Source organism: Apium graveolens, chromosome 6 (assembly GCF_009905375.1).
Source record: "Apium graveolens cultivar Ventura chromosome 6, ASM990537v1, whole genome shotgun sequence".
Lineage (NCBI taxonomy): Eukaryota > Viridiplantae > Streptophyta > Magnoliopsida > Apiales > Apiaceae > Apium > Apium graveolens.
In genome coordinates, this window is record NC_133652.1 from 222,781,502 (window position 1) to 222,795,549 (window position 14,048).

Sequence of the window (14,048 nt, forward strand, 5' to 3'; positions counted from 1 at the left end):
AGACGGATGGACAGAGTGAAAGGACCATCCAGACACTAGAGGATATGTTGAGAGTCTGTGCAATAGACCTTAAAGGAAGTTGGGATGATCACTTGCCGTTGATCGAGTTTTCTTATAACAATAGCTTTCATGCTAGCATCAGAATGCCGCCTTATGAGGCCCTGTACGGAAGAAGGTGTCGATCTCCCTTATATTGGGATGAAGTAGGAGAGCGGAAGATGCTCGGACCTGAAGTGGTCCAAAGGACCAAAGATATAGTGGATCTTATCAGAGGGCGACTTGTAGCAGCCCAAGACAGACAGAAGAAATATGCAGACCTAGCCCGAAAGGACAAGGAATATGAAGTAGGGGACTTAGTACTGTTGAAAGTATCCCCTTGGAAGGGATTAATGAGGTTCGGAAAGAAAGGAAAACTAAGCCCAAGATACATTAGACCTTTTGAGATATTAAGACGGATTGGAAAGTTAGCTTATGAGCTAGCCCTACCCCCTAATTTGCAACAAGTTCATAATGTGTTCCATGTGTCAATGCTAAGGAGGTATCATCGGGATGCCAGACACATAGTGGAGTACGAGCAGGTGGATATGCAGCCAGATCTAACTTACGTGGAGAAGCCAGTAAGGATTATGGATAAGAAGGAGCAGGTGCTTCGGAACAAAGTGATCAAGCTAGTCAGAGTACTATGGCAGAATCATAACGTGGAAGAATCAACTTGGGAACTAGAGAGCACAATGCTAGAAAAGTACCCCCATTTGTTTTCTGTTTGATTCCGGGACGGAATCCTTTTAAGGAGGGGAGACTGTAATAACCCCAAAATTTTCAACTTTTTGTAACCCTGGTGAATAGTGTTTTAGCTGAATGAGAAAAATTTTCACGCCACACTATGTAGGGGTTCTGTTATGGATATTCTGGGATATTATTAGTACTCTATGTAGTATATAAGTGTATGTAAAGATCGTCAGAATCCAATTCCGAACACTTTGGTTTTTCCCGGAAATCCACAAGATACGGAGAGAATTGAGTATAAGGTAACAGGATAAAAAGGATTTAAATTAAAGGATTATAATAGAGGATCATAAAAAGGAATATAATGTATTGAGAAAGGTTAAGGGAACCTAAGTAATAAGATCCCGGGTATGATCCTTCAAACGATAAACGAGAACGAAAGTTAAGCGAACCGTATAACAGATCAGCGGTCATTAGGCAAACGATTAGGAAGTTAATCAAAGGGATTAGTGGGAATGATGTCATCCAACCAATAGAAAGGGGACAAGGAGGGAAAGATGACATCACCACATGACACAAGCATGACATGGGAAGGAAGGAGGTGTGGTGGCTTTGTAACCACACAAATTCAAGGGCAAGAAGGTAATTGACTAAATCAAACACAAAAACAAATCAACCAAGCCAAGCAAATTCATTCTTGATCAAAATCAAAAGAAACCAAGGCCTTGTTCATCTTTGATCTCGGCTTTTCACTATTCAAAAGGCAAGAAAAATTCAAAAATCAAAGATCCAAGCTTCCTAAATTGGTGAGTAAATTCCCTAATCATCTTCATGCTTAGTTAGGGCTATATCATGAGTTTAAGCCATTAATTCCTTCTCAATCTTCTTCATTTAATCAAAGAAGAAGACTATGAATAGTGTTTTCAAGTTTTTAACTTGAAGTTTTTCTTGTTTTCCTTGAAGATCCAAGCATTCCTAAGACTTCTCAAAGCTTCTTAAGGCTTCCTAGCTCCTCCCACCACTTCAAGGAAGGTATACCATCCCCAAACCCTAGATTCCTATATATTATAAGATGATTTTGATTAGTAGGATGATATTGTAGCTTGTTGTTGTGATTAGAGTTTGGGATTTGAAATGGTAGTGAAATGGAATGGTAAATGTTGTGGTTTTGATTAAAAGAACTTAAGTATGATTAAAGTTAAGCTTAGGCATAAGTATGAATGATTAAATTGAATTGGTTGGGGTTGTTATGATGTGATAAGGATGTATGTTGGTTGTATGTTGGATTTGAGGTTGATTTGGGATGGTTTTGAATGGTTTAAAATATTGGAAATCGCGTAAACATAGCCGTCGTAACGTCCGATTTTCTTTAGAATGTTTTTGTGCATAACATTAGGACCCGAGAACCCCCTGCTAGATTATGACCATTGCCATGTCTAGATAGCTCATGTTACGAGCTTCGTTTTGATATGTAGTTCGTTCGATTCTGATGCACGGTTTAGGAGAAACGACCGTTTCAAGTAACGGCGTTTCGCGAACGAAACTTTTCCCTCGCCTTACTTTGAAACATAGGTTAAAGACCAATAAGGGTTAATTAATGTATGAAACATTTACGGTAAGTGTGTTAGGAAGTTGGTAAGACACTCGCGAAGGAATCGCTTTAAAACTCGTAAAGGTTAAATTATTAAAAATGGTGGAGCCGAGGGTACCCGAGTGACTTAAGCGAATCAGTGAGCGCAAAACAAGCGTTAGAGTCTAAGTTAGTTAAAGTATAGATTTACAAGTGATTTTGGTTTAATTCCAACTTACTTGTTGTTTATAGGTTACCAGACTCGTCCCGAGCCTTTTATCACCCCAAGTCGCTCAGGCAAGTTTTCTACCCGTATAACTGTTATTGTGATGTACATATGTATATGCATGATCTTGTGATAAATGCATATTTGTTATTAGCAAATTCTTGCGATATATTGTAGCATGTGATATGGTATATATGCATGCTTGTTTCGTATCCTTGCCATATATATATCTGTTGGTCCAGTTGATAATACCTATGCTAGAGAATAGCGGTAATTTGCATATACCCTTAGTATAGGGACCCAAAGGTGAAAACATTTTCTAAAACCGGGAGTCGAGGATCCCGAGTAGATTTTATATATATATATATATATATATTTTTATATATATGGTTATAGTTTTCAAAACTATTAATCAAATAAGGTTTATTCGATAACTTTATTTTATTAATGAATATTATCTTGAATATTCATTCGAGGACTTATGACTCCTTTATTTTATTTAATGAATATTATTTATAATATTCATTCGAGGTATTATGACTCCGCTTATTACTGAAATATATTCTTTATTTTATTAAAGAATAAGGTGTCAATAATCAAACTTATTTTCGATTATTCAAATAAAGATAATACTTTCATATAAGTGTATCTTTGGTTATTTAATACTCGTTTCTAGTATAAGTTTTAATACTTCTACTTCAATTATTTTTATAAAGATTATTCTTTATGGGAATATTATTTAAATAATAATATTCAGACATTTTCTAAATATAATGGGGATTGATTTACTTCATTAAATCAGCTTTACTCCAAACACTCTTTAAAGTGTTTTCGAGTCTTCAAAATTATTTTTAAAGTTAGAGCGGATCCCAAAACTCATTTTTATATTTAAGATCTTCCTTTTAAGGGGATTTAAATACTCGCTCAAAACCTGGGGAATCCGGCTCTGTGGTGTATTTTATATTCGCAACGAGGTTACAGTTTTGGTAAACAATTTGATTACTTGCCCAATATTCGGGAAGTAAGTCCATCTGATTGAGTCGGCATAAGCGACAGGCCGGGGTACGGTCTATGAAAGTGTAAGTGGCTGGGTGGCAGTCCATCAACGCGTGAGTGGCCGGGTAACGGTCTAGCGCGAGGTCCTAATGCGGCCAGGGTGATGACCGGCGAGGAATTCATCCATCTACAGTAGAAAAGGTTACTTATTGGTATCTTTGCCTGATCAGCAAGATATCTGGTTTATGCCAAAATTCTTTTCCTTTCCAAAATTCATTGGATGTTTCAAACTCTGTTCATACTTTACATAACAGAGGTTCCAGGAAATGTTTAAGAGATATATATGTGGATATATATATATCAGGACTAAATAAAGTATCTCGTAACTTTATTTCATTCAATAATATTTCAAAGATTGAATCTATTCAAGTCTTAACTTGTGGTCTCATCTATGGGATGTTGGTTTTTTTTAAAAGCTTATAATACTTTGAACGGTGGTAGTTCAAGTAGCTTTATAAATGATATAAGTGTAGTGAAGTATTGGTAACTTCATTCCTTGTTTTTACTTATATCTAGTAAGTAATTATCTTACGCATGATAAAGATTCTAGTAAGTATCCATTTAGATACTTATATTATTGTTATCACTATATATTATCTTGCGAGCTGTAAGGCTCACTCTTGCTTTATTTCTTCATCACACAACAACAGTTAGGAGAGATGGCCAGACTCCAACAGACCCAGCGCAAGCGCGTGGGAAGCGTCCCGCGTCTTCCCGATGATGTTGTAGCTGCTATAGCTACAGAGGTAGATCTAATGTAGTTCAGACCATCTACTTTTGAGAATCAAATTATGTATAATTATAACTTGTGGCAGATAATGGCAATTAACTGTAAATTTATCAAGTAATCATTTTGGGTTATAATAACTCTTAAATGGTGGATTCAAAGACTTGTACTTATTTCAATTTCATCTCTGAGACAATAACGGGTTGTGGTGTGTGTTAGTGTGGGGTCACAGCATAAGGTTATTATTATTAATTAAGTGAAGTGATATTGTGGAAAGAAAGACCGTGACGACCCGGATCCCCGACCCCGGATCTGGGGGTGTTACAGAGGTCGTCACACATTTGGGCAGGAACACTCGCAACCAAATCATTTTTCTCAAAATACAAAACATTTATAGATCCAGTAATTTGATAAGTAAAAACATTTAACTATTCTGAATATAGAATAGCAGAGAGTACTTGCATAAACAGAATCATTTAATTCAGCGATATGTAAAATATTTATCTATTCTGAATTGAGAATAGGGAAAGCAATACTTGCATAATAAGATTCAAAATACATATTACTTGAACAATAAGTGATGATATAAATACTTGCCTTTGGGTTTTTAGCAGTTAGTCACACTCGCAATGACACATCTATTCTGACATTCTGTCTCAAAACATCATCCTCTTTCTTTTCAACACTTTACTGATATGCTGCTCCTGCGATTGCTAGAAGCCAGATATCCACTATCATTCCATCATACTCTTTATCCAATGCCTTGTCCTGATCAACTCGAATGATCTGCATCTATAGTTAAGAGATACAACTTTAATCGTCTAAACGATAATTACTCGATGAACTGCGTGTTAAAATCCTATTGTCTAGCCATACGATAGAGATTATGTGCTTATATGATATGTCTATGTGATATGTGAATTATGTGTTTATATGCTATGTGAATTACATGCGTATGTGAGTTAAAATTCTTGTGTTTGATAAATATGTGACTTAGAGCTGACTTGCAAATCAAGCGAACTTTCGAAAAAAAAGGATTTGGGTCTCGAAAGTATTTTTAATGAAAGCGGAATATTTTTCTGAGTCTATACGCGTTTGTTTCGTATTAAACGGACGAATGATTTATTTATTACGAATAAAATAAGATTAAAATTGGAATAAATCAGTTATTAATAATATTAATTGATTTATAAATACCAAAATATAATTTTTAAAAGCTTAAAAAACAATTTTTAGGATTTATTTGAATTAATCATAAATAATTGTATTTTATTTAACTATTTATAAATAAAATTAATTGATTAAATGAATTAACCAATTAATTAAATCTATAAATAATCAATTAAAACAACTTATAAATAATTAAAACAAATATGGAATTTTGAAAATAATAAAAGAAATAATTTTAGAAATTTAAAATAATTAATTAAATAATTTTTTAGAATTTAAAATAATAAGTAAATGATTTTTAAAATTAAAGGAAATGATTTTTAGGATTTTAGAATTAGATTTTTGAAATAAAAGTAAAAAGAAAATGATAGAAACATGTTTATAAACTTGGAAATGGACTAAACGGATCAAAGGGTGGCCATCCAAGAACACGGCCGGAGTTCTTGAAGAACAACGCCGAAATCTGGAAAACCCAGAAACCGACCGGTGACCTCGAACTTGCGGTCGAGTTCCGGCAGCCTTACATGGGGCCAAAACAGCGGGGTTTAATCCCGTTTTCAATCAACACACTCACTACACCGTCCACAACTCAGAATCACGATAAACAGTAACTGACAATTGAACTTTCACCAAATCCGGCAAAAATCGAGCTCTTCTCCGATGAACCAAACCTGATTTCAATCAAATCAACACCAAAAATCGAGTTTTTAGTACCAAAACAAAGCCCATAGCAATTAGAAACTAACCCAATCATTGAAAATCATCAATAACATCACAATAATCTCAAAAATCGACTTGAAAAAAATAAAAAAAACTTAGAACTCGAACTTACTCAAATCGTAATCAAAACTAACGAAATAAAATGCTAAACCACTCCTTGTAATCCCAGGAACAATTATCAATCAACCAAATCATAAAAAAATACTTCTAAAATCAAAAACGAATTTAAACAATCAAAATTTGAGAAAGATTTTTCACCCCAAAAAACTTGTTCTTAGATTTTCTGAAAATAAAATGAAAATAAAAATAAAAATAAAATAAATGAAATAATATGATATTTTTATTATCTAGAAAATAAATATCCAAAAATCATTTAAGGGTGTATTTATTCCCATAATTAAAATAATTAGGCCCAAAAATAATTATTACATGGAATAATTTTAAAAGCGATAAAATACTACATTTATATCAAAATTTCCCAAAAATTGTTAATAATTAAAAAATGCAAAAATATAGGGTATTTGAAATACGATTGATTTTATAAAAATAAAAACACGAATTTTGTGGACTTTGACTTCCAGGTGGGGTCCCGATCCGTTAATTATTAAAAAAAAAGAAACGATTCCTAAATTAGCAGAAAACCTCGAAAACACATAAAATATATTCAAATGCACATAAAACGAGATAAACCGAGTACCTCGAAAAAAATGCACATAAATACGAGTCCAGATTACTGATCAATTCATATAAATACCGTTTTAACATGTAACGAGTATTCTGTTGGGTCATATCGGATCCGAAAATAGATTACTTAGCCGCTAAATAACTACAAAAACGATACAATTTAATACTAGAATTGGATAATTATCAAAACGAGCTTATTATAGAACACCCTATGAGAAAATATGTAAAAATATCCCGTCTCTCGAGAATACGGGTTTTATTAATCTACCGAAATGATTATTGTGTCAAAAATTTTGCGCCGGAACGCGCACGGTTCAAATCGTAATCTGGATCGAAAAAGTCAAAACACGGAAAATGCTCCGTATATCCAGATTAGGTTAGGAAGGAGTTTTCCGAAGAGTTCCGGGTTGTAAAAATGAAAAAACGGTTGAGGTTGGACGATTCCCGGCTTTATAAAATAGTTTTGTAATTATTTAGAAATCATTATAAAATCATATAATAGTCCAAAAATTACCAGAAAATTACCACAATTATCTATATTTTATTCTGGACATAAACAATTTCAAATAATAATAATATCTGAAAATATGGGATATTACAGTTTCTGTGGTGAGAAGTTAAACTGATATTCAATGTGCATGGGCTTCTCTGTGTATCTTTGTTTCTTGTTTCATCAGCTCTCATGAGAGAGAAGCTCAACAAAACAATACAATTCTTGATTGTTGATTCTTCTACTGTTTTGAGTGTAGGCTTTATATCCAACTTAATTACGTGGCTAAATATTAGCCAAGTAAATAATAAAGTAGTGGCTGAGAGAGTTGATTGCTTCCATGGGACTTATTCATTTTACTTGCGCATACAGAGACTTCCAAGTACTTAGAATAATTCTTCCAATCCCTAAATTACGAATAGAAGAGAAACGGTTTGCACTTGGTTGCCTTGTCTTCTCTAGGTGGCGCATAGAGGAGGTCCTTGCCTTAACCTCTCCACAAGTTGTGAGTAGAAGGGTACTAGGAATGCTTACTTGCGACTGGATCTCCTAGATGGTAATTTTGCCTTAGCAAATTTCAATGAGTTGCAACCCAATTCTCATAGAATAGGTTTGAGTTGCAACCTATGACCCAAGTAGCCTATTATTTGCGACTGCATTAGCTAGGGAAGCTTACTGGAGACTACTTGCAGCTAGGGAAAACAAGTTCCCTTAGTTTCTGAGCTGAGTTGCGACTTCTACTCACTAGTGTAGGCTAAGTGGCGACCCTAGCTTACTTTGGAAGCTTTAGTTGTGACCTAGGTGCTCCAGTGGTAACCACTAATGCCTTATAATATTTTCTTGACTTGGAAACAATCTAAACTTTGACCATGGGTATATAAGAAGCATTTCTGAGTTAATTTCTTTTTCCATTTCTTCTTTATTGCTCCTACGAGGACAAAACCAATTCCTGTAATTAGGTTATGAGCTATACTTCAATGTCCTTGATCCTACTAAGCAATAGAATGGTCTCCGTAACTCCTACTACAAGGTAGTGATCACTTTGACTTAGTTTCTGTAGAACGCTTTAACCTTTAAACAGACTCGTCTTCAAGTCTTCTCTCCGAGTCTTCGTATAAATCATATATATAGCATATCCACATACGAATCCTCACTTAACAATCTTCCTAATGATAATACTCAGTTTTTTTTCATGAAATGCTGGTGCCTAGTGCAACTGGTCTGGTTCATAGACGACTAACTTCGATTCAAGTATTCGTATTATATCTTTGATAGCATTGTTAAGCTTGCAACGACTTCATCGCTTTGAACACTAACTATCAATAAAAAATTATACTTTCACTGGAATCTTTTATGGTACTCAGATAATGTCTTCATTGTTACCACAATCTTGAATACTTCATTCACGGTTCTTCACTGACGCTTGAACATATAATTAAACTCCTGTCAGTGAGTATAACTTCAAGATTGCAGCTGTCTTCTTTAACCTCCGCCTATACCCTATCTTCAATTCATCAGATTCCTCTGCTTTATACACTGTCTATCTTCAATCAATGCTGATACACTGATATTTTCCGGTGGCACTTGTACACTGAATCTTCAACATTTATGAAACCTGAAAGTCTCTAAAATTTATTCTTTACTGAGGCATGAACATATTAATGAACTGCTTTCAGTGACCTGTAAATAGACTCCAAGGTTTCTTCTAATCTTTTGATTCTTTGTATTTTCCATGTCTTCATTTCTTCCTAATTTCTTGTACAGACGTAGTATTATTTGCCTGTCATGTTCTAGTATTGATTTAGTGTTGAGTTATCACGTAACTGAACATAAAGCTACGCAGTCTCACCAACAGTTATACATGCACAAAATTTATTTACACATTATGCTAATATGCCATTTGCACACAATCCTTATTATTTTGCATTTAATATACCCCAAATGCCATTTAGCATGCTTTACTAGAATAATATGTTTGCACAATCTCTACCATACCATGTTAATCCCAATGTGCCTGATAATTTTATAAGTGATCAAGGGTTTCAAAGTCCCACTCCTAAGACAAAGGTTAATTTACAGTCACCTAAGTCTAATGATGGAATGACTAGGAAGCCTAAGAAAAAGGCTAACAAGGCAGGATCCAAGGAAACCTGGGTACCAAAATCAACTTTATTTGGTTTTGATGTGTACAGGGAAACATAAAGAATCTTTGGTATCTAGATAGTGGTTGCTCAAGGCATGACCGGAGATTCTACCCTGCTCACTGAGTTCAAGGATAGAGCTAGCACAAGCATTACCTTTGGAGATGACAGTAAAGGATATACTATGGGATATGGCTTGATTTTAAGAGAGAATGTCATTATTGAAGAAGTTGTTTTGGTTGATGGACTCAAACACAATCTTTTGAGTATTTGTTAACTTATGATAAAGGAAACTCTGTCACTTTCACAACTGAAGCCTACCTGTAAGAAAAACAACAAAGTGGTCCTTACTGGAGTGAGGAAAGGAAATGTGTACTTAGCTGATTTCAACTCAACAAATGCATATTTTATCACTTGTCTTTTCAGCAAAGCAAGTCAAAATGAAAGTTGGCTATGGCACAAGAAGCTGTCTCATTTGAACTTCAAGACCATGAATGAATTGGTCAGGAAAGACCTTGTGAAAGGCGTTCCTCAAGTTGAATTTTCAAAAGATGGACTGTATGGTGCTTGTCAAAAAGGAAAACAAGTGAAAGCATCATTCAAAAGGAAGCTTGAATCAACAATTGATGAACCTCTACAACTGTTACACATGGATTCATTTGGACCAGTCAATGTATCGTCAATCTCAAAGAAGAAGTATTTCCTAGTGATTGTGGATCATTTTTCAAAGTTCTCATGGACATATTTTCTTGGATCCAAAGATGGAGCTAGTGAAATCATTATCAATCATGTAAGGCAAGTCAACAATCATCATGATCTCAAAGTAAGAAGAATTAGGAGTGATAATGGAACTGAGTTCAATAATTCTACCATGAGGTTATTCTGTGAAGAAAATGGAATCATGCATAAGTTCTCAGCTGCAAGGACACCACAACAAAATGAAGTTGTTGAGAGAAAGAATAGATTATTGATTGAAGCAACTAGAACCATGCTAGACGAATCAAAGTTACCAACTTATTTTAAGGCTGAGGATGTAAACACTGCATGCTACACTCAGAATATTTCTTTGATTAATCAAACAAAATGCAAGACTCATTATCAACTGTTCAAGAATAGGAAGCCAACACTGAACTTTCTCCATGTCTTTGGATGCAAGTGTTATAATTTAAGGAATCAAACTGATCAATATGGGAAGTTTGATGCCAAAGTTGATGAATGTATCTTTGTTGGATATGATGTTGGAAAATCATATAGAGTCTACAATCTAAGAACCATTATTTTTATGGAATCTATACATGTTGTGTTTGATGATAAAAAGATTGAAGGACTGATAGATGAAGGTTTCCATGAAAGCCTTAAATTTAATAATGTTGAGATATATTGTCATGATAATGATGATGAAAGTGATATAGAAGTAATGACAAAAGAATATTTAAAGTTATCTTCAAAATGAAGGAACAACAGTTGATGCATAGAGTGATGCATTCGTTGAAAGACAAAGTGCAACATCCGTTGAAATATAAGATATAACATCCGTTGAAAGATAAAATGCAGCATTCATTGGTAGACACAGTGCATCATCTGTTGTAAGGCAGAATTCAGCATCAGTTGAAAATAATTCTAGATCATTATTTGACAGAACCCGTTTTCAAATCAAATATCCACAAACTCAGGGGGAGTGTCATCTAGTCAACACTCAATTACACATCAAGACACTAATGAGGCCACTTCATCTAGATCTAATCTACCACCTCAAAGAAAATGGACAAGAGATCACCCATTTGAACTGATCACTGGTGATGCAACATCTAGAGTGCAAACAAGGAAAGAAACTCAAGTTGAATGTTTGTATAGTAGCTTTCTGTCACAGGAAGAACCAAAGAAGGTAGAAGAAGCTTTGATGGATCCTGATTGGGTTTTATCTATGCAGGAAGAGCCAAACCAATTTGAAAGGAATAAAGTGTAAAAGCTAGTACCCAAACCTAAAGGCAAAAATTTTATTGACACCAAATGGGTATTCAGAAATGTTAGGTAATGAATAAAACACAAGGGGGTGAATGTATTTTTGATATTTTTAAGGCTTTTTGGATGTTTGTTACTTGGATAACAAAGCAGATTAGAAATGTAGTAATATTATGCTTAACTGAAATAAAACAGTGCACATAATATTTCAAAACTCACTTAATTTTATATTAAAATCAAGCTAGTTTTATCTGCAAATCCTGGGTTCTTTATAAGTAAAGAACTCAACTTCTTCCTTGAGAGAGTTTCTAAAAAAAACCTAGATCTGTTTGATACAATCTAAAAGCAAAGGACCGGTGTTTACTTTACATATTAGTAAACACAGGTTTACACAACATGCAATAAGATGTACTAAACCCTACTTTAGTTTATCTCTAAAGTTTTCCATTTATGACTTAGTGTATATTTGTAAATCCTGTGGATCTGTAACTTTCCTTTGTCAGTTAATCTTGGCCTTTGATCTTGTACTCTTCAAGCTGCTTTTGTAGACTTTTCAATCTAAGTGATTAGATCATTTGTCGATTGATAATCTTGAATATTTAACTTGTCTGTATTCTGTACTTGAGGTTCATATAAAGATCTCCAGTTTGTTCTATAGAGAACTGAAATCTCGATAAGTATAATGGCTTATTGAGATCTCTGAGTTCTCCATAAGTGAACTTGGCTTGTCGAGGTCTCCAATTTTCTGCATGTGAAAATGACTTGTCGATATCTCTGAGATCTCTATAAGCATTTTGACTTATCGATATCTCTGAGATCTCTAATGAGAAAATTGACTTGTCGATATCTCCAATCTTCATATCTTCATTTTGACTTGTCGATATCTATGAGTTCTCTAATATAGAAATGACTTATCGATATCTCAGAGATCTCTATATACATTTTGACTTGTAGATATCTCTGAGATCTCTAATGATAATTTGACTTTTCGATATATCCAATCTTCATGTCTTCATTTGGCTTATCGATGTCTCTGAGACTTCTCTATAAGCTATTTTAGACTTCTCGATAAGTCATTCGGGAGTTCTCGAATGACTTCTCTATATGACTTGATCTATGACTTGTAGATATCTTGACTTAGAATATTTTCCCAAAATAGATTTATTCAACTTCAAGCTTCTTCATAATTTTTCTGAGGCATGATCTTCTTGGTCTTCTTCCAGAGTTTATTCTTATACTTAAGACTGTTTACCAAAAATACTCCATTCTAATCTTTGACATTTTTACAGACTCAAGTAATACAATAAAAAATAAAAATTTAGATTATCATAGAACTAATTCATAGGGCTGTCAATTTGACTTAGTCTTGTTATGGTACAGGCATGTCTTGCACAACAATCTCCCCAAATTTGTGAGAAGATTGCTTATCAAAAATTCATGCCTGGTAATAAGACTAACCCCAGGTTACAAATGAACAATAAAAGATTACATAAGATTGAAAGAAGTACAACCTTTATACATTAAGTGATTACATGAGTTTGATAGGTACATTCGTTATACAAATTTCTCATAGCCTGTTTCTTGTCTAATGAGGTCCTTTAAGTCTACAAGTACTTACAGTTCTTCTATGATTTGTGTCCCTTTTAGAGCTTCCATAAGCTTGAGCAAATCATCTAATGAATAACTATTCAAGTAACCAACTCTGACTCTTGAGAATATGCCAACTTTAATGTTCAGAAAATATCCATTCTTAGAAATTCTGCTCATCCTTTTTTCCTTGAGTTCTTCAGATCTTTGCTGAAACATTTCTATCTCTTCAGCTTATTTTCTCTCCCTTTCCTCTCTTTCAGCCTTTTCTTTTGCCCTTCTTTCTTCTCTTACTATCAACCATACACCCAATACAGATCTTCATGCCATTGTACTTGTATCCTTATCCTTCAGTAAGCTAATCACCCTCTTAATTTTTCTGGTTAAAAATGTATCCATTAAATTTCTTCCAAGTAAGGTGTAGGATCCATCTTGATAATAGATTCTGACTTCCCTCAATGACACAACCCAAACTTTGACTATTTCTTCAGATAATTGTTAAAAGTAGTCATCATCTGTGATGCGCCAGTTTAGAGGTAGAAAATCATTTTGATTAAAACAGTTCCAGATAGCCCTCTCAATAACTTGTGTTGGGAATATGTTGTGGACTTGATGATTAAATTAACAAAACACCTTAGTAGATTTAACTTAGTGAAAAATGTAGCACTCGATGGATGATCAAATATAGTCCCGACGGATGACTCAGTATAGTCCCGATGGATGATGATTTGACATCCATCGAGTGAGTAGCTTATGTGTCACGCCCCGACTTAACAATATATATTATACAAATTATTACAATAGTTAACAAAAGAAAGTAGATACAACCGAATCCAAGATCTTACAGTTTAGGGTTTGGAATAGCCCAACACTATTAACTATTACAACCTGATTTCTAATATCGAGTCCTCACACAAAATGATCACTAATCTACCTGAGCTCAGATATATGCATCGGCATCACAAGTTTTACGCGTTGTCTGCTTGAAT